Below are 26,902 nucleotides of genomic sequence, written 5' to 3'. Positions count from 1 at the left end.
CTCCACTGACATGGTCCCACCTGCCCTGGCACACTCCTGAGTTTTTAAAAGTTCCAAGAGTGAGTGACATTGCTTCTCCATGAGCCCCTTCACCCGCTGAATGTGCCCATCCCCAAAGAAAGCACGCAGACAGCTGATTTTCCCCATGATCGCTTTTTTCCACAACAAATCTGCTATGTCTTTCCATTCTTCTGCTGTAAAAGGCAGCAGCAAGACCTGGAGGCACCCGCGCCTAGTATCTCGAGCCCATAGAACAAGCTTTCCAAGGTCCATATCCTTGACTGCTTCATTTCGTTTAACGATAATGTTTAGAAGCAGTTTCCATGCCGCTGCAAACTCAACTTCCATGTCAGCAGCTCACTGGCGGGTGGAGGGTCGCGACCCCTCCTCACCTCTTCCACCCTCGGTCTCCCCCAGCAGCCCGTCTCCGCGTCTCCCCGCGCACAGGCTCGCCTACCCAGTACCCATCCGCATCCGCGTCTCCCCGCGCACGGATCCACTCCACTGGCTCTGCCACTGAATCCTTCTGCCGGCAAAAGGTTCCTGTTGGAGTGCAAGATATTGAGTAACCACCAGACTATTTATCGAGTCTTCACAGAAGTATGGTGAACATAGTTTATTTCTACTTTTAGCACATTTTATAGGGTACGACAGGGTTCACGGAGCTTAACAAGTTACTATAGGTTAATACGTATTGTTTACATTCTTTTCCCCAATACACAATATTGAGAGTCTGCCAGCTATTCACCAGACTTCACAGAAGTAAACGTGAACACCGTTTATTTCTATCTTTAGCACACCTTTTATAGGGTTCTACAGGGTCTGCGGGCAAAGCAAGCTACTATTGGCTAACACAAACAGGTTTACATTCTTTCTCTTATACACAAGGATAGTGCACTCTTACAACATTGCCAATCGATTCAGTCGAGTCTCATTACTAACTAAACCTTTAAATGCTTGAGGATCCCATTCAGGGACTCCTATGAGACAGGTGCAAAAAGGATCTCTAGGTGTGGCTAGGCTCAAACACATTGATCTTTGGTCAGTTCAATGTGCCAGAGTGACCCATATGTTCTGTCGCTTTTGGATGTTAGCAGACAGTTGGTCAGGACTATACACAGCACAATTACTATAAGCAGTTGGTTCCATATAAATGACACCATACTTGCAAATTCACAGCTAAAACTTTAACGTTAAATGAACTTTCAAAGATGCTTACACTACCTCTTGAAGGGGGAATACTTATACTTTATACTAATATAACAATTACTACACAGGCTAAACACTTTATCTTAAACTATTATCTATCTACTATTATCTACACACGTGCTCTGGTATATATGTAGACTAAGCGTGAAAGCAATTTGTAATTTGCAAAAATTTACAATTTGCTTTATATACAGTTAGATGGAGTCTCTACATTTTTCTTAGATCTTCTACAGAATTTCTCTAACATGATTCAGTCTTGGAACGTTCACTGCTCCCGTGATGTCAGCTGGCAGCTGATCAGTGACTGAGGGCTTTGATGTTCAAGTTGTTCTTCAGATCCTTCTAAATCTTAAAACAAAGGATAACTGAAAAATTGGTAGAGACACAGCATCATAATAACAACATAAAATTTCTGTTGGTAAACTATCTGTATAGTGTTCAGACACAACTGTGCCTTGACAGGTCCACTTCTGATCCATGTCTGGAGTACCAAGGCTGTGTGATGACATCTCTGTTCACTGGATCTCGTGTGTTCAGAGGCACACAGTCTGGCCAGATGGACAGGTGACCTTTTTGCACCTGCCAACAAAACACAGACACTTCTCCCCTTGAAGTTAATGAATTACACTAATTAAATGCTTTTAGGGCATCCATCTCCCCCGTTTTCTTAAAAAAAAATAAAAATGAGATGTACTTCTGTTATAAACATCAACATTAACACAAAACCATATACACAATGAATAAGAACCTATAGCAGTTAAAAATCAATCAAATCATAAACATTATTAATAGCATATGTAATATAAAACTACTATTAATTACTAAAACACTGCACCAGCATCCCATAGTTTGCAAACAAACAGAAACAACAAAAAAATCAGTGAAGCATTGGATAACCACCTCCGGAAATGATTCTCCAAGCCCACTTTCAAATTGATCCAGCTATCGCATTAATAGGGTCAAATTGCTGAGTCAAAAACTGACTGAAATACTGATTTGGTACAGAAAACATTTGGATCTGTTGGCAAACATTCCGTCCAGGTAAAGTCAAGGCTTGGCCAGGGCCTAGGCTTTAAACTGGAAAGATGCCTCTTAACTCATTTCTAAAACAAGGTTCTCAATTGTAGCAGCTATGAGATCCTTACAGCACAGCAAACTGTTGAAATGCATTTGTACAAAGCAAATGATCAGAAGCCTTAGGTACCAGACCAATTAAACCATGCAGCAGTCGGTTTAATCTGAAGCATCCCCCATGGCAGCTGATTCAGGGCAATGGTACATTTCCTTGGAATTCTGGAATCACTGAAAAATAAGAAACCTATAAAAAACAAAACTGCAGAGATTGCAACAAACAATAGAACTCCCGATGAAGTCAAGGGTGTCACAGACTGCATTCACTTCTATCCACAAGTAGGTGTTCAACAGTGTTCTATCACAGCTGTTTCAGTTGTGGCTATCTTCATTTCTCTGGAAAAATAACTATTTGCAGTTTAAACAGTCTCAAATAAAACATAAAACAATTTAAATTAAACAATATTTAAACCTAACAATAATTATTTATGACAAAATGAAATAACAAAACTTAACCTTAAAAGAATATCTAAGTTATACAACTTAACATAAAAACATTCAAGCCTAAACATAATAAAACTTGACTATTCTTAATTCTATTAACACTTAATCTATACTAAATAAAAACATACCTTAATCTTATTCTGTTACTACAAAAAGGCAACTAAAAGTTTGATATATACCTTTTAAACACAATATAACAATAACATGGATTCACTATAAAGATTATAAAAATGTAACAAATACATCACAATTCTATGCCATCTAGCTTTGAGAATAACCCACAATAACTGCAAATGTTACTAAAAATACTTATTCATAGCAGGAATTTGCCTAGTATATGCTCAAATTGGTTAGGATTTTATAGTGCAGTTTTTCTAGAGAAAAACCACAACAACACAGGATTTGGCAAGTTGCCATTCAGCTTTTGTAGCACTTTTCAGAAGCATTAAGTCCAATTCTTAAACTAAAATCCAAAATCCAAATTGGTATATATGCATTTATATGTGTTTTATATAACAAAAGAACTCACATTCAACTTACATTATTAAAATTGTGGAAAAAACAAGTAAATAGATAATATATACTTTAACTTAACTTTGTCTTGTACAGTAAAGTTCTCTTAACTAATTATTTTTTAAACCACAAATCTCTTCTGTAGATAACATTAATTGGAAGGTTTTCTTAGAAGCTGTAAATCATACCATATTTTAACTTTAGATTCTAAAACCAATTATTGCATGGCAACTTCTGTTAATATTCACCTTAAACACTTTTTTTTTTTTTTTAATAACTTTCAAAGAACCACAATAATTTCTCTAGTAAAACTCTAAAAACTGCAACTGCATAAACTCATAATTACTTAAAACACAAAATTAACTCTAAAAGGGTATATAAAAACATTTTGAAAACCCAATAAATCATGACTTTGTAACAAACTGGGTATTATCCCGGTGCTTTTTCTTAGAGAGGGAGCAGGCAGGGTAGACTGCCCACTCTGCTGCTGCTGCAGCTCTGCTGTTCTCTTTCTTCACATTCTCTACATACTCTCGCAGAGAGGAAAAACGGAGAGAGAGAAGAAAAAAAAAAACCTTACAAAGTTAACTTTAACAAATGCAGTTTGGGGTTTTTTTGGTTTTTGTTTTTTTTTTTTCAATTTCTCGCTGTTTGCAGATAGAGGAAGAAAGGGCACGATTTTACAAAAACAGGCGATGTTACACGAAAAGTCTCTCACGGCCAGGTGCTAACAACGGCGATCATGGCAGCTTATCAGCGTGGCCTTGGAACTTTTCTTGCACTGCCTCTGCCCCCAGGGTGCCTTTGTTCTCTGCTCACACCTCAGTGCTCCCCATGTCCCCCTGGTTCAGGTGGAAACCAATGTAAATTTGGCTTCTTTTCTTCCAGGGTGGTAAAGATGGAACTTAAATAAGATTGTAGTGTTAAAAGTGACTCCAAATATGAAGCAAATAGTTCTGGATGTATCACATCCTGCCATAACTGAACAGATTCTGTTCGTTGTTTCAGCGTTTGCTGTGGAACTTCTTTCTCATTTTTTTCTTCTCTCTAACACTCCCTCCCTCTCTCCAAGGGCAGCATAGATAGGAGTGCTTGCCCAGCAGTGGGAGGTAAAGGCATCTGCCGCTGTGACGCTAAAGTGCAGTTTTAAACAGCCCTTTTTTTTTTTTTTTTCTTTCTTTTTTTACTTTCAAAGAATATCAGTCTGTTTCTTCACTGCAAAGAGCAGCGGGGGCACTGGAAAATGCCCATGGTAATTAGCCCATATAATGAGCATATCCAGGTCATTTTCCCGGGCTGCTTTGCCTCGTTTAACAAGAATGCTAAGAAGCAGTTTTTTCGCCGCCGCAGATTCCACATCCATGGTAACGACAAACGACGGGGGGGAAGGTTGCAACCCTTCCACAACGCCCCCGCCCCTCGGACCCCCCCAGCGACTCGCCCCCGTTGATTCGCGAGCTGCCTATCTGGTGCCAATCCAAGGCAGCATCTATCTGCGCTCAGATCCGCTCCACCAACCTCGGTCCAAGTCTCCGTCCCACCGTGCGTGGACCCACCAAAGCCCCCCTGCCCGCAGGGTGTCCCGTTCGAGCACCAAATATTGAGAGTCTGCCAGCTATTCACCAGCCTTCACAGAAGTAAACGTGAACACCGTTTATTTCTATCTTTAGCACACCTTTTATAGGGTTCTACAGGGTCCGCGGGCAGAGCAAGCTACTATTGGCTAACACACACAGGTTTACATTTTTTTTCCTACACACAAGGATATTGTTTTGCTTTACTCTCTCTTCTGCAGGAAGGTTTGAAGGACTTTAGCCTTTAATATCACGACATTTCAAAGACTGGTTTGTGCAGACAGCCCTTTACTAATATATAAAATATATCAGCAACACAAGGCTATTGTTTTTCTTTATTCTCACTGCTCCAGGAAAGTTTCAAGGACACTGCCTTTAATATTGTCGTCTGGATTAAAGACTGGCTTCGGCAGACAGGCTTTTACTAAAATCTCATGCTTTTACTCTGTTAAAATGTTATACTACATTTCCCCTTGGATTATGGAGGTTTTATTCTGCTCCCCATTTCTGTCTTGCATCTTAGGTGGCTGGGTACCCAGAGAACTTGTCAATTGAGAGAAAGTTCAAAGTGAGAGAAAATGTCACTTAAAAGTTATAGTGTTGTTTTCCTCACTTAAAAAAATAATTAATTCCCTCTCTTCTATGGGGAAAGTGGGAGGACTGGGAAACAGCAGAAATAATGAATGAAATGGACATTTTATCATAAGCATCTAAAATTTTCTTGTTTTTCCTGTTTAAGAAATGACCATTAAAATGGATGCAATATAATTTAAAATATTAGAAATTCATTTCAGTCCAGTAATTTTTATTTAGCATGTAGTTAAACATAAAGCTTGCCATCTTAAAGAGTAAAATAAACATTTCCTCTCTTAAACTGTCTTTCCTTGAGTCTGAGTCCCTTGCTGCTCACTCAGGTACAGCACTCTCATACCCTTCGCTTTTGCTATATCACTGCTGCAGAAAAAGCTCCTCCAGCAGTGCCAGCTTGAGGATGCTTCTGTTAGGGATGAGGATGCCTCTGTTATGAATGGAATGAGAGCTTTAGACAAGTCCTGCCTTAGGCTCAGATTTCTGTCAGTAGCTCTATTTGAGGTGACCTGCACCCCAAATTGCTCTTGCTCACATGTTCTTAGGAATGGCCAGTAAGGTCTACTATAAAATTAATTATTTATCAAATAGACACAAGATTAACAAACAAAAGCCTTTAAACAGACTACTTACTACACAGGTGTGGTGGGTTTAGCGCTGGCTAAAATCACCAGTGCACTTACTCATTTCTTGAAGTGAGATATGGATTAGGAGAAGGGCAAAACAGGATTATAAGGTATAATTTCTAAATGGTGCAAAATGTTGTCAGTTCTCAGAACTAGCCAGCTATTGGCCTGTCCTAGGCACAGAGGAAGCTCCCAGCAGCTTCTCTTAAAGAAATCGCTTCCGTGGGTGGTTTCTTACTTCTTTCCCCAACTGTCAATCAATGTGAAACCACCACAACAAGATAAACAAAAGAACTACTAGTAGATGCATAAACAGTGCACAATAAAGGTAACTATATTACAGCTAGCAAAGAAATAGCATAGATTTAAGAAACCAATGTAACTTAAGACCAAATTGATGATGGAGCACACAACTTACCTTTCACTCAGTTCCAAGGAAAGTATCTCAAAACAGGCATCCCTGTTTTTAAGGAGAGACCCTCTTACACACTTCAAGAAATGTGCAGAAGATTTCTACTTTGTGAAAGTTTGGTGTAGCTTTTACAGTTTGTAAAGTGAAGTGTCTGTCAGTCAAAAATTCAAGCCTTATCTCCCTTCAATCTGCTCTCAAGGAGAGATGTTTATTGTCAGCTGGGAATGCCACCTCCATGGCACCAGAGATAACTCACTACTGGACAGATGTCTGGCCTGGGTTATCTCACCAATTAGCAGATTCATGTGAGGGGGAAGATGTCCTGAGCTATGGCACCAGCTGATAGACAGAACAGATAAGCTCTTCTGTGGCAGAAGGGAACATCCTGCTATACCCTCCCTGTCTAAAAATATGGGGGAGGCAAGAGGAGTTGTCTTTACAAACCACACACGCTGGTTCTTGCAGGGACAGGCAAGGCTCCTAACTAATCATGTCACAACCAGTGGCTTCAGAATGACACAGCTTTTCTACTGGGGTCATAGCAAAGTGTTGATTGCCCCTCCATGCCTGTGCTGCTGAGTTGCTGTAAAGGAGCAACACAAGGAGGGGACTCTGGAAGGGAAAGGATGAACCATGTGGGGATGATGGAGCTGCTGACTACAGGAAATGAGAAATGTAAGGAGGAGTGGGAGCATTGAGAGTGACAATAGGTCACACTGGGAAGACAACAAGTTAGGTACAAAATATTATGGGTATTACTTGCTATAATATTGGTGGCATATTCTTGTCGTTCTATTAAGGAACGGCTGGAAAGAGACGACACAGACTCTCATGGAGTCAGAACAGGAGAATCCCTAGTTTATTACTCTAGGCTTGTCTTATAGACTCGTTCCGTGGAAAGTACAGAAAGGAAACTCTTATTGGTTAGTTAACTGCTACATCACCATCATTGGTCAGTGGTGTACACCACCTCCTGACTTTCTCCTGCAAGGAAAACAAGAGGACAGACAAACAGCACCTGCAAGGCTGTTTTGTGTCCCTGAGGATTGTTTTGAAATCCTCCCATGAATTTCTCAGGCTAGCTCTCAGTCAGGCCTGAGAGCTATGTGGCCTGTAATAACTACAGGCACTCTGGTTCAGATTTAGCATCCATAATTCACCCCTTTTGTTAGAAAAAATAAAAGGCAGGGTTTGCAACGTCCTGCTGGGCTCTTGCAGGACAGAGAACAAACACAGCACAAGAGGTTCTCTTTACTAGCACTTTGAATGGATGCTGATTTAGAATGCTGGCTTATGTTTTGATGGTTAAGAATTGTTTTCTTTGCAAGGATTTGATGGTTGACTCTAATATCCTTAATTTAGTGAACTAATACACACACTATACAAAACACTGTTATTTTGTTCAAACTGACAATCTAACATGTCGATAGAGTAATTTAAAAGAACACCAAAGTGATAAAACTTACATTAAGAACATTTAGATTTAAACTCAGTGAAAGTTCACTTAGTTCTACTATGTAAAATCTACTTTTTGCTGAAAGGACAATTCAGCTGACTCTGCTAATTGCAACAGTTTGTGGTTGGACAGATGATCACTACAATTTGTCGTGAAGAGTTTTGTAGTGTACTCTGTAATTAGTGAAGTAACTAGGAAAGTCATTTGCGGTGTTGAGATGGCTGCTCTATTAAGTTCAGGCTGCTGTTGTCAGTTCTCGTTTTGCAGTTGCCGCTTCTAGCGGTGGTTGTTATGGTAACAAGATTGCAGTAGTTGGTCTGGGCAGGCGGCTCTGCTTGTGGCTTTGTTTCTTTTCGCACGCCGGCTGGGCACGGAGAGAGGAATCTCCGCCCGCCTCTGCCGTGGTGGGCGGTGTCACCGCTGCTAGGAGGCGGTGCAGAGGCTGGAGAGGACACCCCCGATAACGGAAGCAGCGATGGGTGGTGTCCTAGCGAGATTCGCGCATGCGCAGGTCGCGCGAGTGCGGGGGGAGCGAGGTTCGCTCCCAGCCCCCCCCCCCCGCCGCTTTCCCGCTGGAGCGCGCGCGAGCGCAGGGGGGTCTGGGCTCCCCCCTCCCTCCGCCGCTTTTCTGCCGGCACTTCGGATGGGCGCGGGGCGAGCATGCGCAGGGTTCACTCTCCGCCCCCCCCCGCCGCTTCCCCGCTGGAGCGCGCGCGAGCGCAGGGGGGGCCCGGGCTCCCCCCGCCGCCCCTCCGCCGGCGCTCCGGACGGGCGCGGGGGGGCGGCCTCTCCCGCCATGGGCCCAGCCCTGGCCCCAGATCCGGGCCCGGGCCCGGCCTCCACAGGGCCCCCGCGGCCGGGCGGCGGCGGCGGCGCGCCCAGGCTTCTCGGCGGCTGGCGGTCGCAGCCCGAGCGGCCGCTCGGGCCCTCCGGCGGCGGCGGGCCACGGCGCTCCGGAGCCGCGCCCGGACCCCTCGGCGGCGCCCCGCGCGCCGGGCGCCGGGGAGCCGAGCGCCGACTCCCTCTCCCCCCGCCCCGCCGGGCCGCGCCGCGAAGGGCGCACGCGGAGGCAGCCCCCGCAGCGCCGGCGGCGGCGGCGCCCACGGGGCCGACGAAGGTGCCGTGGAGGGCGCAGGCGGAGCCGGCTCCCGCGGCGCTGGCGACGGCGGCGCCCGCAGGGCCGGCGAAGGCAGAGCCGCGCGATCTCCGCTCTTCTGTTGCTTTTCCGTTGGCAAAACCCGCGCGCCGAGCTCCGCGGGTCGCGGGCGCTGAAATTTTTCTGGAGAGGGAGATCTCTGTTTCACAAACTGCTCTTGCTCGCGTCCAAAGTTTTCCAAGGGTCCGGGCAGAGCCGAGGGAGCGCTACGCCGCTCATTTACGGTTCCATCTCCCAGTTTCTCATCTTGTACAGAGGAAGCACTCTCGGCATCTAAGTTTTTCATCTCGGCTTCACTGTTTTCAAGCTGGCACTGTTCCAGCGCTCCAAAAATCACTCCCCAGGTTGCTGCTAAGTCGCACGCACTGGTATTTCCAGCGGTTAGCTCAGTCCACAGGTGGTCTTTTAGTGATAGCCAGCTTTCAAGGTTAAATACATCATTCACAGTTATAGCAAACTCTTGCGCTTTCACAAAGCGCGTATATTTTCTTCAGGAATACAGAGTCTCATGTTCAGCAAGGCATCTTGCCATGCAAGGTAGACAAGCTGTTTATTAGTTAAATTGCAGTTTTCCATTATGAAAATTTTATCTTAACGGCTCGCGAATGCAGTAATACAGACGCTGTCGGCTTAGATCCGGGGTTTCAAGTTCTGCTTCGTTAAGATAAGCCGTTTCAAGCCCGCTCACTGGCAGGTTCCACTATCCCGTTGGTAAAATACCAGCCCCCTCTAGGAGGGCCCGGGAGAATTTCTCTTACCCCTCTGGGGGGAAGGGCTGGTTTTGGGTTTTTTTTGTTTTTTTTTTTCCGCTCGCTGCTTACCCTCAGGGGTTTAGCGTCACATCGGTTGTCTTCCGACCTCAGGGGTCAGTAGATGCACTTCACGTCGGGTCACCAGATGTCGTTCTATTAAGGAACGGCTGGAAAGAGACGACACACTCCCATGGAGTCAGAACAGGAGAATCCCTAGTTTATTACTCTAGGCTTGTCTTATAGACTCATTCCGTGGAAAGTACAGAAAGGAAACTCTTATTGGTTAGTTAACTGCTACATCACCATCATTGGTCAGTGGTGTACACCACCTCCTGACTTTCTCCTGCAAGGAAAACAAGAGGACAGACAAACAGCACCTGCAAGGCTGTTTTGTGTCCCTGAGGATTGTTTTGAAATCCTCCCATGAATTTCTCAGGCTAGCTCTCAGTCAGGCCTGAGAGCTATGTGGCCTGTAATAACTACAGGCACTCTGGTTCAGATTTAGCATCCATATATTCTTGACTTCATCATGCATCAGGAAACACTTTTTCACTGTGAGGGTAACTGAGCACTGGCACAGGTTGCCCAGAGAGGTTGTGGAGTCTCCATCCTTGAAGGTATTCAAAAGCTGTCTGAACATGGTCCTGGGCAACCTGCTGGAGGTGGCCCTGCTTGAGCAGGAAGGTTGGACAAGATGACCTACAGAGGTCCCTTCCAAGCTCAGCCATTCTGTGATTCTGTGATCTCTCGTGTAAGATGGCAAAGCTTAATCTCAAAAATATGTTTTATTGCCTCTCCTTATAAAAATTTACCTACTTCATGACTCATTGTGCAGTCTTCAGATTAATAATTCACTCAGTGAAGACAGACCATATATGAATCTTCTGAACCACTTCACTTTGATTAAAGTTCTAAAATTGACCTGAAGTAATGAACATGGATATGTATTTCTTTTATGCTAGGAGTGACATCTCGCCTTAGACAAAGAGCCAGTCTAAGGGTTTGTGCATCACTGAAAGCTCATTCAAAACTTGAAGGTAGGACTTAAACAAAACCTGAATATTAGTGGGTAATAAATGGCATGCACCATCAGGAAATATGTTCTAGTTTTAGATTTCAAGTGCTTTATTTAAAATTGCTTATTTGCTTTAAAAAATAACTGTTTTGGAAGAAAAATACAGCTTTATGTATAACATTTGACTATATCCACTTGCGGGATACCAGTTTGGTATTAAATATACTAAAGGAACAAAAGCAAACCAAAACAAAGCAAAGAAAAAGCCATAGAGCTGTGGGTATCAATCATTGTCTCTTTAAAAGAGCAGGACTGTCGCTGTTGGACATGAAATGAGTCACACAGACACAGCTCGAGATGTGGTGAAGGAAGCAGAGAACTTTATTTTTTCTCTCAGAATTTATAGGTTTTTGACCACGGCCAGGGATTGGATAGTCAGGATAACACCTTCCCTTGACTCGATCCCTCAGAGTGGCCCAGCTTAGCTCAGTGATGAGGTTTCTCCTCACTCTGGTTTTGAGCCAGCATAAGTTGGATTTGGAGCTCTCTGATTGACTTCTGGAATTCAAGTCTCTCGAACGAGTAAAGAAACAAAGGGTGGAATACCCCCCTGGGTTACATTCCACAGTTTATTTCTGTGAAGGGGAATCCAGAGGAAGAGACAAAGGGTTTGGGGTCTGGGGGTTTATTTTAACAGGGTTTCTCGGAGGGTGGGAATATCACAGAGAACCAATTATTTTTCTCAGCTAGTACATTTACAAACTTTCTACAAATCAAGGTTACATTCACTAAGATAAGGAAATAACAGACACCAACTTCTTCAAATGCCCACAGAGGTGTAGGAGTATACTCCACAGAAGAGGCAGAGGGGCATGGTTTCCTGGCAACACGGGGGAAAGAAAGGGAGGGCAAGAATACCCTCTCGGCTTCCATAGCTAGATCACAGGAACCGGAAGAAAACTCAGAGGCATGAGCTCTCGTACCAGAGAGCAGAGTCTTGCCGTGGAGCTGAGGAGAAAAAACTTCAGTAACCATGGCAACCTGCCTCCCGGTAAGAGCTGGGAGAAAAAGGGATGGGGGAAAAAATCGTGACTAGAAGAGGGGAAAAGATATATTTCAAGCTATCAACTACAAACATAAACTAACTTAGCAACATTCTAACAACTTTTACTACAACACTTCCCAACCACACTGGCTGTGAGAGATGTCCATCAAAAGATGTGTATCAGAAAGAATGTATACATATCTATGTTTAGTTACTGTCCTGGGAAAGTCTTTAGAAACTATGTCAACAAGATCGAAAAACTGAGTTTTCAGGGCCACATATCACCCTTTTTGTGTTTAAACAAAAGAAAAGGAAAAGAAAATGAACAAAGAAGTTAACAACATCCTAAACAACCAAAAGGAAAAATAATAGGAAAAATAAACAATGCTCCATACAATCAGAAGGCTGTAATTTCAGAGTGAAATCTCACCCTTTGGTTATTACAAAAAAAAAATAAAAGTGAAAACATGTTTAGCATCAACACCTGCTCGTGGATGGGCCATTGGGGTGATCACTCATGTCATCCGCATCTGAGTCATCATCCGATGGCCCACCCATTCAATGACTTTCAATTTGGTCACGGTCTCCAACCCGCTCGTCGGCCGGATGCTGCCTCTGCAGTTACAGGTCAGGACGAATGCACTTTGCAGGTACCCAGCATACCCCAGTATCTGTGGATACACACGCATACCCGCGCCCCAAAGCGATGAAGTCATAGGGACCCTCCCACTGTTTGGTGATTAAATTCCTCACTCAAACCTTCACCCGAGGCTGAGGCGTCTCATCTGAAGCCCGCAAGGAAAGGTGGTGGTTCAACACGACAGGTTAGTAGAATTCTGCGGCACCGTGAGGTGATTGAGGGTATATAAAGTTTTTCCCAACAGACTGTGGGGGGTTTCACCCTGCATTCCCCGTTTCTGTTTCTGCAGAACTCACTTTAGTGTACCATGAGCACGTTGTACAATAGCCTGACCTGTCAGAGAATGAGGGATACCAAACTTGTGTGACACACCCCATTACTGCAGGAACTGCTGCACCTTCTGAGAGGCATAAGCAATTCACCAGTCTTCACAGAAGTAATCATGAACGCTGTTTATTTCTATTATTAACACACCTTTTATAGGGTTCTACAGGGTCTGCGGGCAGAGCAAGCTACTATTGGCTAGTACACACAAGTTTACATTCTTATCCTTGTACACAAGAATATTGTTTTGCTTTACTCTCTTCTGTAGGCAAGTTTCAAGGATTTTAGCCCTTAATATTACAACTTATTCCAGAGGCTGGTTTGTGCAGACAGGCTTTTACTAATATATCATGCCCCCCATCTGCTAAAAAACTCTCTATAATTCCCCCGTTCTCTTTTTGCACAAACCAGGCTTTGGATGCGGCTTGTACTACACTTTTATGAACACAAGATAACATACAACTTACAAGCATTATCACCATTAACCCTGTAAATAGCATCCGTCCCCCCTCCAGCACAAGAGACTTCAACCACCCAGTGATGCCCCAGCTGGCGAACCAACTCCCAATGGGGTCACTATCTTCCTTCAGGGCATGTAACCCATCCTGTAGCTGATGTAGTTGCTTATGGATGGAAACTGAATGATCAGTAAGATTCAAGCAGCACATGCCTTCAAATTCCTCACAACCGTGTCCTTGCGCTAGGAGCAAAAAATCAATTGCAGCTCGATTTTGTAGTACTGCATGACGTACACTGCTTACATCGGCTGAAAGTTCACTTAACATTGTGGATGTTAAGTTTAATTCTTTTCTAGTCCAGCAAGCGAGCCTTTTTAGGGTGGCTAGACTTTTAGCGGCGGCTGCTCCTGGAATGAAGAAGAAGGTTGCCCATATTATACCGCGATTCCAAAAGTCTGGGTTTCTCACATCATTACACTGTAACTCGTTTAGGCTTCGCTTGGACCGTCTATTGGTTTTCATTTTGTTAGCCACATTTAGCAATTGATGTAAGCTTGGGTGGAACAAAGTAAGTTTCCCAAGATAACATGGCCCTCCATGTGGACTAGCAGGAATTCCATTCCATGCCCTATCCCCACAGATTAGGAAGATGGAACTAGGTAATCGCTTTGGTAATCGTCCTGTGAGATTGCATTGCGAGTAAAAAGCTTTACTCTCAGTGGCAGTAACGAGATCAACTATGGGGTTGACTGTAGCCCAGTGCTGTGTTACTTTGTCAGGATGATTTTTCATCGGGGGCTCAAACATCATCCATCCACCTGAGGTATTGGTGGAACCTAGCAGATCTAACTCTTCTGGGGGTTCCATGGTAACACTAAGAACCTCAATAATTTTCGCTTGCCATCAGGCTTCAAGCTGTCTAGATGTGAAGCCAATGGTGCGATTGCACTCTTGCAGCATTACCGATCGATTCAGTCGAGTCTCGTTGCTAACTAAACTTTTAAATGTTGGAGGATCCCATTCAGGGACTCCTATGAGACAGGTGCGAAAAGGATCTCCAGGTGTGGCTAGGCTCAAACACATTGATTTTTGACCGGTCAGGTGTGCTAAGGTGACCCATATGTTCTGTCGCTTTTGGATATTAGTCAGCAGACAGCTGGTTGGGGTTACACACAGCACAATTACCATAAGCAGTTTGTCCCATGCAAATGGCGTCATGTTTGTAAGTTCATGGCTAAAACTTCAATCGTTAAATGAACTTTCAAAGATGCTTACGCTAGCTCTTGAAGGGGGAATACTTATACCTTATACTAATATAATAATCGCTACACACACTAAACTCCTTATCTCAAACTATTATCTACTTTTAACACACGTGCTCTGGTATATATGTAGTTTAAGCGCGAAAGCAATTTGCAAAAAAGGTAAACACACAACTACAATTTGTTTCGTGCACAATTAGATAGAGTCTCTGCACTCTTCTCAGATCTTCACAGGAATTTCTCACAAACAGACTATGACTTGACACAATTCAATCCTGAAACATTTGTTGTTCTCGTGGTGTCAGCTGGCAGCCGATCAGAGATTGACTGAGGGCATCAACGTTCTGATTGTTCTTCAGATCTTTCGTGGCTGGTTTAGTCCATCGGCTAGGCACCCACAGTGGTCCAGCATCTGTGGAAACACAACTATAACTACGCCCGTTAAATAGCAATGGACTCGGTCCCTCCCAGATACCTGTTTTTGGGTTCTTGTAGTATAACTTAAGCTCTGGGGTAGCTTGCATCTTTACTTGACTATTGTGAATGACCACTGGGGGTTCCTCTAAATCTCCAACTAAACTGAGGAAATTTAGAGTGAATAACACTTGCTGCAATCGAATGGTAGGGTCTAATTGTTCAGGTGTTTTTTGCTTATTCAAATACTCCTTTAGGGTCCTATGGGCTCTTTCTACAATGGATTGTCTAGTTGACACATGGGGAATCCCAGTTACATGTTTAACTCCCCATTTTTGTAAGAACCGAGAAACTCATGTTCCTACATATGCAGGCCTATTGTCTGTTTTTATTTCTTTCGGAACTCCCATTACAGCAAAGCACGCTACCAAATGTTGAATTACATGTATGCTTTTTTCTCCTACTTGTGCAGTGGCCCAAACAATTTTTGAAAAGGTATGTACTGTGACATGTACGTATTTGAGGCGACCAAATTCAGGCACATGTGTTATATCCATTTGCCAAATCTCACAAGCTTGAAGACCCCTAGGGTTAACACCTAAGCCTAGAGTGGTTCCATATTGACTGCATTGTGGACAGGATTTTACAATGCCTTGTGCATCTGTTAAGCTGATGTTAAATTGTCTCTGTAAGGCTTTTGCGGCTTGATGAAAGAGAGCATGACTCTCTCTTGCAGCTGCAAAAGAGTCTCTTGGTGCTGCTACAACAGGACTGACAAGCGTATCAGCTTTTGCATTGCCTTCTCCGAGACCTAATTCTGTTTGATGACTGCAGATGTGAATGATGCAACAGGGCTCATTTCTGTCCTCTATAGCTCTTTTGATCTGAAAAAATAGTTGATGTTATGAATGCACTCAAGAGAGAGAGATATTGTTCAATCTAAGAAAGGTTTTATTAATTACAGCAAGCCAGCAATAAGCAAAAGTCAGCGCTGGGCGACAGGAGAGAAGAAAGATTTCTTCTCCGCGAAACTGCCGCGCTTCCCGCTTCCGTGTTTCTCCTTTTAAGTGACTCGACTTCCGGGTTACGTGTCCTTTCTCCGGCGTCTCTGCGCATGCGTCTCTAGTTACTAGGGGGTCGTTTCTGCTCTCTGGTGGTCGTGGGATGAAGGTTCCAAGTCTTCCTCAATCTTACTCTGCTGACCTTTTCTCACTGTTTTCCCTTTAAGGCTTATCTTGTCCTGGCATTCCAGAAATCTCTGCCAGGCCGTTAATTATTATGCGAGCCTCAGCGGTTTAGCGGCCTTCAACCTCCTCCTGATTTCACAAAGCACAATTTTGCAAAGCATCATATCTATATGTTTAGGCGAACAAAAGAGTTTCTGTCTATTACAACCCCCCCTTTTTCTATTCCTTACTTTTGTTCGCTGAATCTTTGTAATTCCCTTTTACTTAATTCTAAATAATCTTCTGTTTCTTCTCCCTTTAAGGCTTCATATTTAGCTTGTATTAACATAAGGTGAGCTGCTTCTAACCTGTTTTTTGCGATGTTAATAATTTTATTGAGAATGCAAGGGCCTAAAGTAAGTACTAAAATTAGTAAAATTAGTGGCCCCACTATGGTGGATAACAAAGTAGTTAACCAGGGGGAGTAACTAAACCAAGATTCATACCAACTCTGTTGCATTTCTTGTTCTCTCTTTCTCTTTTCCAGTCCTTCCTGTAATTTGGCCATTTGCTCTTACTATTCCACTTTTATTTACATATACACAGCATTCTTCTTTAAGTGCAGCACAGAGGCTTCCTTGTCGTAAAAATAATAGATTTAATCCCCTTCTATTTTGCAAGGCCACTTCAGCCAGTGAGTCTAGGGAGTCTGTGAGGTCTTTTATAGATTTATCAATTCTTCTTAAATCCTCATCTACTGAAATTCTAAGCTCTCTGAGCCCCTGGTGCTGATTTACTAAGGACGCTACACCTGTTCCTAATCCAGCCCCTCCTATGCCTAGCAATACGGCTACAGTTAGTGCCGTGAGGGGTTCTCGCTTCACCAAATGGTGTTCTGGGTTTTGGTATTGTGTATACATATATTCTTCAGAATGATAAATAATCCTGGGAACTATTATAACCTGTATGCAGAATTCATAGGTTTCATTAAAGGCTGTTATAGAAACACATGGGGTTACTCCTAAAGTATTACAAACCCATTTAGTATTAGGTGCTGGAATCAGCCACTGAGCTGGCTTGCGAGGGTCATTAATCTGTATTTTTGTCTGACATAAATAATTCTTATCTGGGGGCACATTTCCCACACATTTCCCTTTTCCAGTGACTCTAGATAATGTTATTCCTGGAGTGTTTTCCCTTCCCGATTTCCATAAGCAGGCAGCAGGATTGGTGCCATTTACTCTCTTTGGTTCTGCTATGGAGCCTATGGCCTCATAAAAGGGTGGGTTAATGTTATAACATAACCAACATTCTCTAGTTAAATTTGGGTGTGTATCATTTAACACTTTAAAGGTAGCTTGAAAAATTTTCCAAAGAGCCTCGTTTCCATATTCTTGGGGTGTCTCTACCGTGGTTAATACTTGGGTGCTATTTTCTAGTTTTTCTGAATGGTTCTTCTGATCCCTTACTTTGGGGTCTTCTGCTCCCCACACCACTGGATTTGGTCCAACAGATCCCGAATCATGGGGAACCACCTCTTTCTTTATGAGTATGTGCACTCCCCGATCTCTTCCGGGTTCCCATACTCTGAGACCCCAGGTTCTTCCCAATAACCACCCAGGGTCTTGGGATTGTGTGATATTAATGTAGTGAAATTTGCAAGTTCCAATATATGTTACTTCCCCTGAGGGGCCTATCCAGGGCTTTACACATCCGTGTGGACCCCGTTCAACCTTTAGATACTTATCTGGGTTCTGTACTTTCCATCCCATGGAAATTGTCTCACAACCCCAATATCTACAGTAAAATTCGCCCGGATAGTTACAATACCCTCTGCTTGGATTAGAAGCTGGGCACATATATAGTACCTTATGCCCGGGCGGGATATAACTAATACCCTTCCACTTCATGAGAGAGTCCAGTGTAACTTGAAAGCTAGGGGCTCCAGAGGTGATCTGTGATTGGATAATAACCTGGTCTTCCCATCGGATTAAAGACCAATTGAAAGGTTCGTGAGTCTTACTTGTGCAAATGTTAAATGTGCTAATTAAGATTATAAATGTTACTGACTTCTTTAATGAGCATTGGCTTCCCCTGCTATAATAGAGGCTTTTCTTTTGTGAAGTGTCAATTTGGATTCCCCAGAAATTATTTCGCTGGGTTGTCTCATTCCCATTCTTGTGGCATTTCCAGGACCATGACCTTTTGGTCCCATGTATATTGGAGTGTTTCCCTCCACAGTTTATTACTCCTCTGCCTCTCCCGTCGTCAACCCGGTTGCTGCAGGACATGGGGTGTACCATCTTCTTGGCAGCAAGAGTACTCTTCAGGAGGGAGATTACTCCTTCTTTTATTGATTCTTTGTATGTATTTTTCCCAACTTTTATGCTTTACTAAAGGGGTATTGCACCTCAATTCCTGGAGCCACCGTCTGCACAACCCAGCTACTATATTTGCTACAAAAGGCACAGGTTTGTTTGGATGGTAACAATAATACAAGGGGTTAACTCCTTTTGAGTAGATAGTCCACCACTTCTCTGATCCTGTCTCAAACTCTCCTGCTCATATTCTGGTTACTAGGGCCCAATCAGTAAGTCTCCTCTGGGCAGTGTAGCAAAATCTACACACCCCTCTTGGTGGGTAGCCTCTATGACAGTGGGTCCACCAGTGTTCTTCACATATTATACATTTAAAACAGACAAAAAGATAACAATTCTGACATACAGCACAGCCTATTTTAACACTTCTATTATATATTTCCTTACCACTAGATGGGGGTATCTTATATTCTATATAAAAACCTTTATGGAGTTTACTATTCATAAGTTTCTAAGCAGGTTAATAGTTCTTGGATGTTATTTTGTTCGGGATATCTTAAGTCTCAGGCCCCCAGCCAGGCTAACCACTTCCCAGTTATTAGTTTTTGGTGGCTCCACAGGTCCCTTTATCCGACTGGCATGTGTCCACCCCTTCTCCACTGTTCGAACCGCAGAATCAGTTGTTAGTAGGACTTGATACGGTCCCTCCCACTTCGGTGTTAGGGGATTCTCTTTCCAACTTCTTATCAGCACCCACTCTCCGGGTTGTACCTGGTGTAATATAAAATCCAATGGTGGTCTCTGAGCTAGCATTCCTTTTTCCCACAATGCCCTCTTGAACTTCATTAATTTTATTAAGTACTTATTGATGTATTGATCACTCACGTTTGGATGTGTTTGAACTTCCTCTATATTATAGGGCATACCATATAACATCTCAAAAGGGGAAATTCCCAAATCTGCCCTTGGCTGGGTTCGAATATTCAGAAGGGCTAGTGGAACACACTTAACCCATGATAGTTTTGTTTCCATCACTAGCTTAGTAAGTTGCTTTTTTATTTCTCCATTCATCCTTTCTACTCTCCCAGAACTTTGAGGGTGCCAAGGGGTGTGTTGTTCCCACTTGATTCCTAATGCTTCCGACACCTCCTGAGTTATTTTTGATGTAAAATGGGGACCTTTGTCAGAGTCTATTGTCTCTGGTACCCCATATCTGGGAATTATTTCTTCCAATAGCACCTTTACAACTGTTTGTGAAGTTTCCCTAGATGTTGGGAAAGCTTCTACGAAATGGGTGAGATGATCCACTAGGACCAGGAGATATTTAAGTCTCCTTACTTTCAGTAGTTCTGTGAAGTCAATCTGAATATTTGCAAAAGGTCTTTTTGCCAAGGGTCTCCCTCCATACGGTAATTTTCTGAGATTTTTCCTATTTGTTTTTAAATATGGGAGGCAGCTTCTAGTAATTTGCTTAGCTAAGTCTCGAATACCTGTGCTCATATACTTTGCCGCAAAATAGTCTATTAGTCCCTGTGCTCCCCAATGTGTCCTTTGATGTATTTTTTCTAATATTCTTTGAGCTATGGCTTTTGGTAATACTTCCCGGCCGTCTGGAAGGAACCATCTCCCCTCTAAGTTTTCTATTGCTCCTGTCTCTGGGAGTTTTAACCTCTCTTCCTCAGTAAATCTACTTCTTAAATCACTATCCTTATGTTCCAGAATTTCTTCATGCCCCCCTTTTTCTTTTAGGACCATTGTTCGTAATGCCGCCCGTTTTGCCTCCTGATTGGCGGCATTATTTCCCCTACTCCTCAAGTCCATTCCTTTCTGGTGTCCTTTCAAATGAACCACTGCCAACCTCATGGGCCTTCTCAGGGCTTTTAATACTGCAATTATGAGTTTTTGATGAACTAAATCTTTCCCTTGAGAGTTTATTAAACCCCTTTCTTCCCACAGTTTACCAAACGTATGCACCACCCCATAACTATATCTGGAATCTGTATATATTGTCCCCTCCTTTCCTTCTAATAGTTTCAATGCTTTTAATACTGCATACAATTCACAGGCTTGGGCCGACCAAGATTTGTGTAATGGACCTGATTCTAGAACTTGCAAATCAGGTCCTCGTACGATGGCATAGCCTGTTTTCCTCCTTCCTTCTATTACTCTGGAGGACCCATCCACAAACAGCTTTTCTCCGCTTTCTAATTTCTCTTCTTCCAAATCAGGTCTAATTTTGGTTTGTTCCTCAATTGTAGTTATACAGTCGTGTCAAAGGTTCACCTTCGGGTTCTCCATACAAAAATGCAGATGGGTTTTGTAAAGTAGTGGTTTCTAATATTAAGTTTGGGGCCTCAACTAAAATTCCTTCATATTTTAGAAGTCTAGCATCTGAAATCCACTTTTCCGCCTTTTGTTGTAACACACCCCAAATGTTATGGAGGGACATTACCTTCAAATTGCTATTAAAAGTGATTTTCCTAGCTTCCTCCACTAACAGGGCACATCCTGCTACTACTTGCAGACAAGTTGGCCAGCCCTTACTTACGGGGCCCAAGATCTTTGATAGATACCTATTGAAAGACCCCCGAGCTGTTCACCAGTCTTCACAGAAGTAATCGTGAATGCCGTTTATTTCTATCTTTAGCACACCTTTTATAGGGTTCTACAGGGTCTGCAGGCAGAGCAAGCTACTATTGGCTAACACACACAGTTTACATTTTTTCTCTTGCACACAGGGATATTGTTTTGCTTTACTCTCTCTTCTGCATGAAGGTTTCAAGGACTTTAGCCTTTAATATCATGACTTATGTCAAAGGCTGGTTTGTGCATACAGGCCTTTACTAATATATAAAATATAGCAACAATTCCCCCTTTCTCTTTTTGCACAAACCAGGCTTTGGATAAGATAACATACAACTTAGACTGTCATCTCAATTAACACTATAAGTAAAGTCCGTCCCCCTTCTAGCACAAGAGACTTCAACCATCTAGTGATGCCTCAGCTGGCGAACCAACCTCCGATGGGATCACTATCTTCTTTCAGGGCATGTAACCCATCCTGTAGCTGTTGTAGTTGCTCATGGATGGAAGCTGAATGATCAGTAAGATCCAAGCAGCACATGCTTTCAAACTCCCCACAACCATGTCCTTGTGCTAAGAGCAAAAAGTCAATTGCAACTTGATTTCATAGTACTGCATGATATACACTACTCACATCAGCTGAAAGCTCACTTAACATTGTGGATGTTAAGTTCAATTCTTCCTTAGTCTAACAAGCGAGCCTTTTTAGAGTTGCTAGGCCTTAATTCATTCAGGCTTCGCTTTGACTGTTTGATGTTCTTCATTTTGCTAGCTATATTCAACAATTGATGTAAGCTTGGGTGGAACAAAGTGAGTTTCCCAAGATAACAGGGTCTTCTATGTGGATTAGCAGGAATCTAATTCCATGCTCTATCTCCACAGATTAGGAATATGGAACTAGGTGATCGTTTTGGTAATTGTCCTGTGAGATTGCACCACAAATAAAGGCTTTACTTTCAATGGTAGTAACGAGATCAGCTATAGGGTTGACTGCAGCCCAGTGCCGCATTACTTTGTTAGAATGACTTTTTGTCGGGGGTTCAAATATTATCCATCCACCTGAGGTATTAGTGGAACTTAACAAATCTAATTCTTTTGAGGGTTGTAACATTAAGAACTTTGGTAATTTTTGCTTGCTAACAGGCTTCAAGTTGTCTTAATGTGAAGCCAACAGTGCGACTACACTCTTGCAACATTGCCAATCGATTCAGTTGAGTCTCATTACTAATTAAACCTTTAAATGCTAGAGGATCCCACTCAGGGACTCCTACGAGACAGGTGCGAAAGGATCTCCAGGGGTGGCTAGGCTCAAACACATTGACCTTTGGCCAGTTCAATGTGCCAGAGTGACCCATATATTCTGTCACTTTTGGATGTTAGTTAGCAGACAGTTGGTCAGGACTATACACAACACAATTACCATAAGCATTTTACCATGTAAATGACACCATATTTGCAAACTCACAGCTAGAACTTCAATCGTTAAATGAACTTTCAAAGATGCTTACACTACCTCTTGAAGAGGGAATACTTATACTTTATACTAACATAACAATTACTACACAAGCTAAACACTTAAACTATTATCTTTCTACTTTTAACACAGGTGCTCTGGTATATGTGTAGTCTAAGCGTGAAAGCAGTTTGCTGAAAGGGTAAACACATAACTACAATTTGCTTTATATACAATTAGATGGAGTCTCTACACTTTTTAGATCTTCTACAGAATTTCTCCAGCACGATTCAGTCTTGGAACGTTCACTGCTCCCGTGATGTCAGCTGGCAGTTGAATGGTGACTGAGGGCTTTGATGTTCAAGTTGTTCTTCAGATCCTTCTAAATCTTAAAACAAAGGATACCTGAAAATTGGTAGAGACACAACATCATAATAACAACATAAAATCTCTGTTGGCAACTGTCTATATAGTGTTCAGACACAACTGTCCTGACAGGTCCACTTCTGATCCATGTCTGAAGTATCACGGCTGTGTGATGACTTCTCTGTTCACTGGATCTCATGTGTTCAGAGGCACACAGTCTGGTCAGATGGACAGGTGACCTTTTTGAACCTGCCAACAAAACACAGACACTTCTCTCCTTGAAGTTAATGAATTACACTAATTAAATGCTTTTGGGGCATCCATTTCCCCCGTTTTTCTTAAAAAAAATAAAAATGAGATGTACTTCTGTTATAAACATCAACAGCAACACAAAACCATATACACAATAAGAACCTATACCAGTTAAAAATCAATTAAATCTTAAACATTATTAATAAGGTATATAATATAAAACTACTATTAATTACTAAAACACTGCACAAGCATCCCTGAGTTAGCAAACAAACAGAAACAAAAAATCAGTGAAGGATTGGATCATCACCTCCGGAAATGATTCTCCAAGCCCACTTCAAAATTGATCCAGCTGTCATATTATTAGGGTCAAATTGCTGAGTCAAAAAGTGACTCAAATACAGTTTTGGTACAGAAAACATCTGGATCTGCTGGCAAACATTCTGTCCAGGTAAAGTCAAGGCTTGGCCAGGGCCTGGCTTTAAACTGGAAAGATGCCTCTTAACTCATTTCTAAAACAAGGTTCTCAATAGTAGCAGCTATGAGATGCCTACAGCACAGCAAACTGTTAAAATGCATTTGTACAAAGCAAATGATCAGAAGCCTCAGGTACCAGACCAATTAAACCATGCAGCAGTTGGTTTAATCTGAAGCCTCTCCTATGGCAGCTGATCCTCAGCAATGGCACACCTTCTTAAAATTCTGGAAACACTGGAAAATAGTAAAGCTATGAAAAACAAAATTGCAGAGATTGCAACAACCAATAGAACTCCTGATGAAGTCAAGGGTGTCACAAACTGCATTCACTTTTATCCACAAGCAGGTGTTCACCAGTGTTCCATCACAGCTGTCTCAGCTGTGGCCGTCCTCTTCACTCTAGGAAAACAACTATACTTTGCAGTTTAAACAAGTGTCTCCAAGAAAACATAAAACAATTTAAATTAAACAATATCTAAACCCAACAATAATTACATATGACAAAAGGAAATAATAAACTTAACTTTAAAAGAATATCTAAGTTAGAAAACGTAACTTAAAAGCATTCAAGCCTAAACATAATAAAACTTGACTATCCTTAATTCTATTAACACTTAATCTATATTAAATGAAAACATAATTTAATCTTATTCTGTTACTACAAAAAAGCAGCTAAAAGTTTGATATATACCTTTTAAACACAATATAACAATAACATGGATTCACTATAAAGATTATAAAAATGTAGCAAACACGTCACAATTCTATGTCATCTAGCTTTGAAAATAACCCACAATAACTGCAAATGTTGCTAAAAATACTTATTCATAATAGAAATTTGCCTAGTATATGCTTAAATTGGTTAGGATGGTAAAGTGCAGTTTTTCTGGAGAAAAACCACAACAACATGGGATTTGGCAAGTTGCCATCCAGCTTTTGTAGCACTTTTCAAAAACATTAAGTCCAATTTTTAAGCTAAAACCCAAAATCCAAATTGTTATATATGCAGTTATATGTGTTTTATATAACAAAAGGACTCACATTAAAATTACCTTATTAAAATTGTGGAAAAAACAAGCAAATGGATAACATATGCTTTAACTTAGCTTTGTCTTGTACAGTAAAGTTCTCTTGACTAATTTTTTTTTAAACCACAAATCTCTTCTGTAGATAACATTAATTGGAAGGTTTTCCTAGAAGTTGTAAATCAAACCATATTTTAACCTTGGGTTCTAAAACCAATTATTGGAAGGCAACTTCTGTTAAGCACTTTTTTCCCTTTTTTTTTTTTTTTTAATTTTTTTTTTTTCAAACTTTCAAAGAACCACAATAATTTCTCTAGTAAAACTCTAAAAACTGCAATTGCATAAACTCATGATTACTTAAAACACAAAATTAACTCTACAATGGTATATAAAAACATTTTGAAAACCCAGTAAATCATGACTCTCCAACAAACGGCACCATCCCAGTGCCCCCCCCCCCAGAGAAGGAGCGGGGGGGGTGGACTGCCCACTCTGCTGCTGCTGCAGCTCTGCTGTTATCATTTTTCACATTCTCTACATACTCTCGCAGTCAGGAAAAACGGAGAGAAAGAAAGAAAAAAAAAAGCCTCACAAAGTTAACTTTAACAATTGCAGTTTTTTCTCTCAATCTCTTGTTGTTCGCCAATAGAGGAAGAAAGGGCACGATTTTGCAAAAGCAGGCGATTTTACACGAAAAGTCACTCATGGCCAGGTGCTAACAACGGCGATCATTGCAGTTTATCAGCTTCTAATTACAGTGATGAATTTTGAACTAGATACCATATAGTTTGAGATTTTTTGACTAGTTTGTCTCTCTTTGAAGCTGTCTGAGCCACCTGTTTCTGCTCAGTTGTTTCTGTAATTGTTCAGAGTGGCCTTGGAACTTTTCTTGCACTGCCTCTGCCCCGGGAGTGCCTTTGTTCTCTGCACACACCTCACTGCTCCCCCATGTCCCCCTGGTTCAGGTGGAAACCAGTCTAAATTTGGCTTCTTTTCTTCCAGCGTAGTAAAGTTGGAACTTAAATAAGGTTGTAGTGCTAAAAGTGACTCCAAAAATGAAGCAAATAGTTCTGGATGTATCACATCCTGCCATAACGGAACAGATTCTGTTCGTTGTTTCAGCGTTCGCTGTGGAACTTTTTTCTTATTATTTTCTTCTCTCTAACTCTCCCTCCCTCTCTCCAAGGGCAGCATGATAGGAGTACTTGCCCAGCAGTGGGAGGTAAAGGCATCTGCCGCTGTGACGCAGGTAGAATTACGGGGCTCACAGCTTCAGCATATCTCACTTTTCTGTTTCTTAAGGTATTAATTACAATCTGCCAAGTTCGACCGAGAAACACAGTGTCCTTGCTCTTTTCCTTAATTACCGTTTCCCATATCAGAGCTGATATATCAGTCCGTTCTTGCACCGCAAGAAGCAGTGAGCACTGCAAATGCCCAAGACAATTAGCCCATATAATGAGCATATCCAGGTCCTTTTCCTGGGCTGCTTCGCCTCGTTTAACGAGGATGCAGAGAAGCAGTTTATCTGCCGCCGCAAATCCCACATCCATGCTGACGGCAACCCGCAAGAGGGAAGGTTGCGACCCCTCTACTATGCCCTTGCCTCTCGGTCCCCCCCAGCAGCCCTACTTCCACGTCCTACCGCTCCGCGTCTCACTGCGCTCAGGCTGCCTATCTGGTGCCAATCCGAGCCCGCGACGATTAATGCCCAGATCCACTCCGCTGACTCCAAAGCCCCTCTGCCCGCAGGGGTGTCTCTGGTCGGAGCGCCAAATATTGAAAGACCCCCGAGCTGTTCACCAGTCTTCACAGAAGTAATTGTGAATGCCGTTTATTTCTATCTTTAGCACACCTTTTATAGGGTTCTACAGGGTCTGCAGGCAGAGCAAGCTACTATTGGCTAACACACACAGTTTACATTTTTTCTCTTACACACAGGGATATTGTTTTGCTTTACTCTCTCTTCTGCATGAAGGTTTCAAGGACTTTAGCCTTTAATATCACGACGTCAAAGGCTGGTTTGTGCATACAGGCCTTTAGCAATATATAAAATATAGCAACAGATACCCTATCGGCTTCTTTCTCCCTGCCCACTCCTGAGTCAGGACTCCGAAGGCAATTCCATTTTCCACATTTACAAACAAATAAAAAGGTCTTCTCAAATCCGGGAGACTCAGGACAGGAGCATGAATTAAACTTTCTTGTAGCTCCCAGAATTTTTCTGTATCTTCTAAACTCCA

This window comes from Poecile atricapillus, chromosome W, assembly GCF_030490865.1.
Source record: "Poecile atricapillus isolate bPoeAtr1 chromosome W, bPoeAtr1.hap1, whole genome shotgun sequence".
Classification (NCBI taxonomy): domain Eukaryota; kingdom Metazoa; phylum Chordata; class Aves; order Passeriformes; family Paridae; genus Poecile; species Poecile atricapillus.
Note: the sequence above shows the minus strand (reverse complement) of the source record.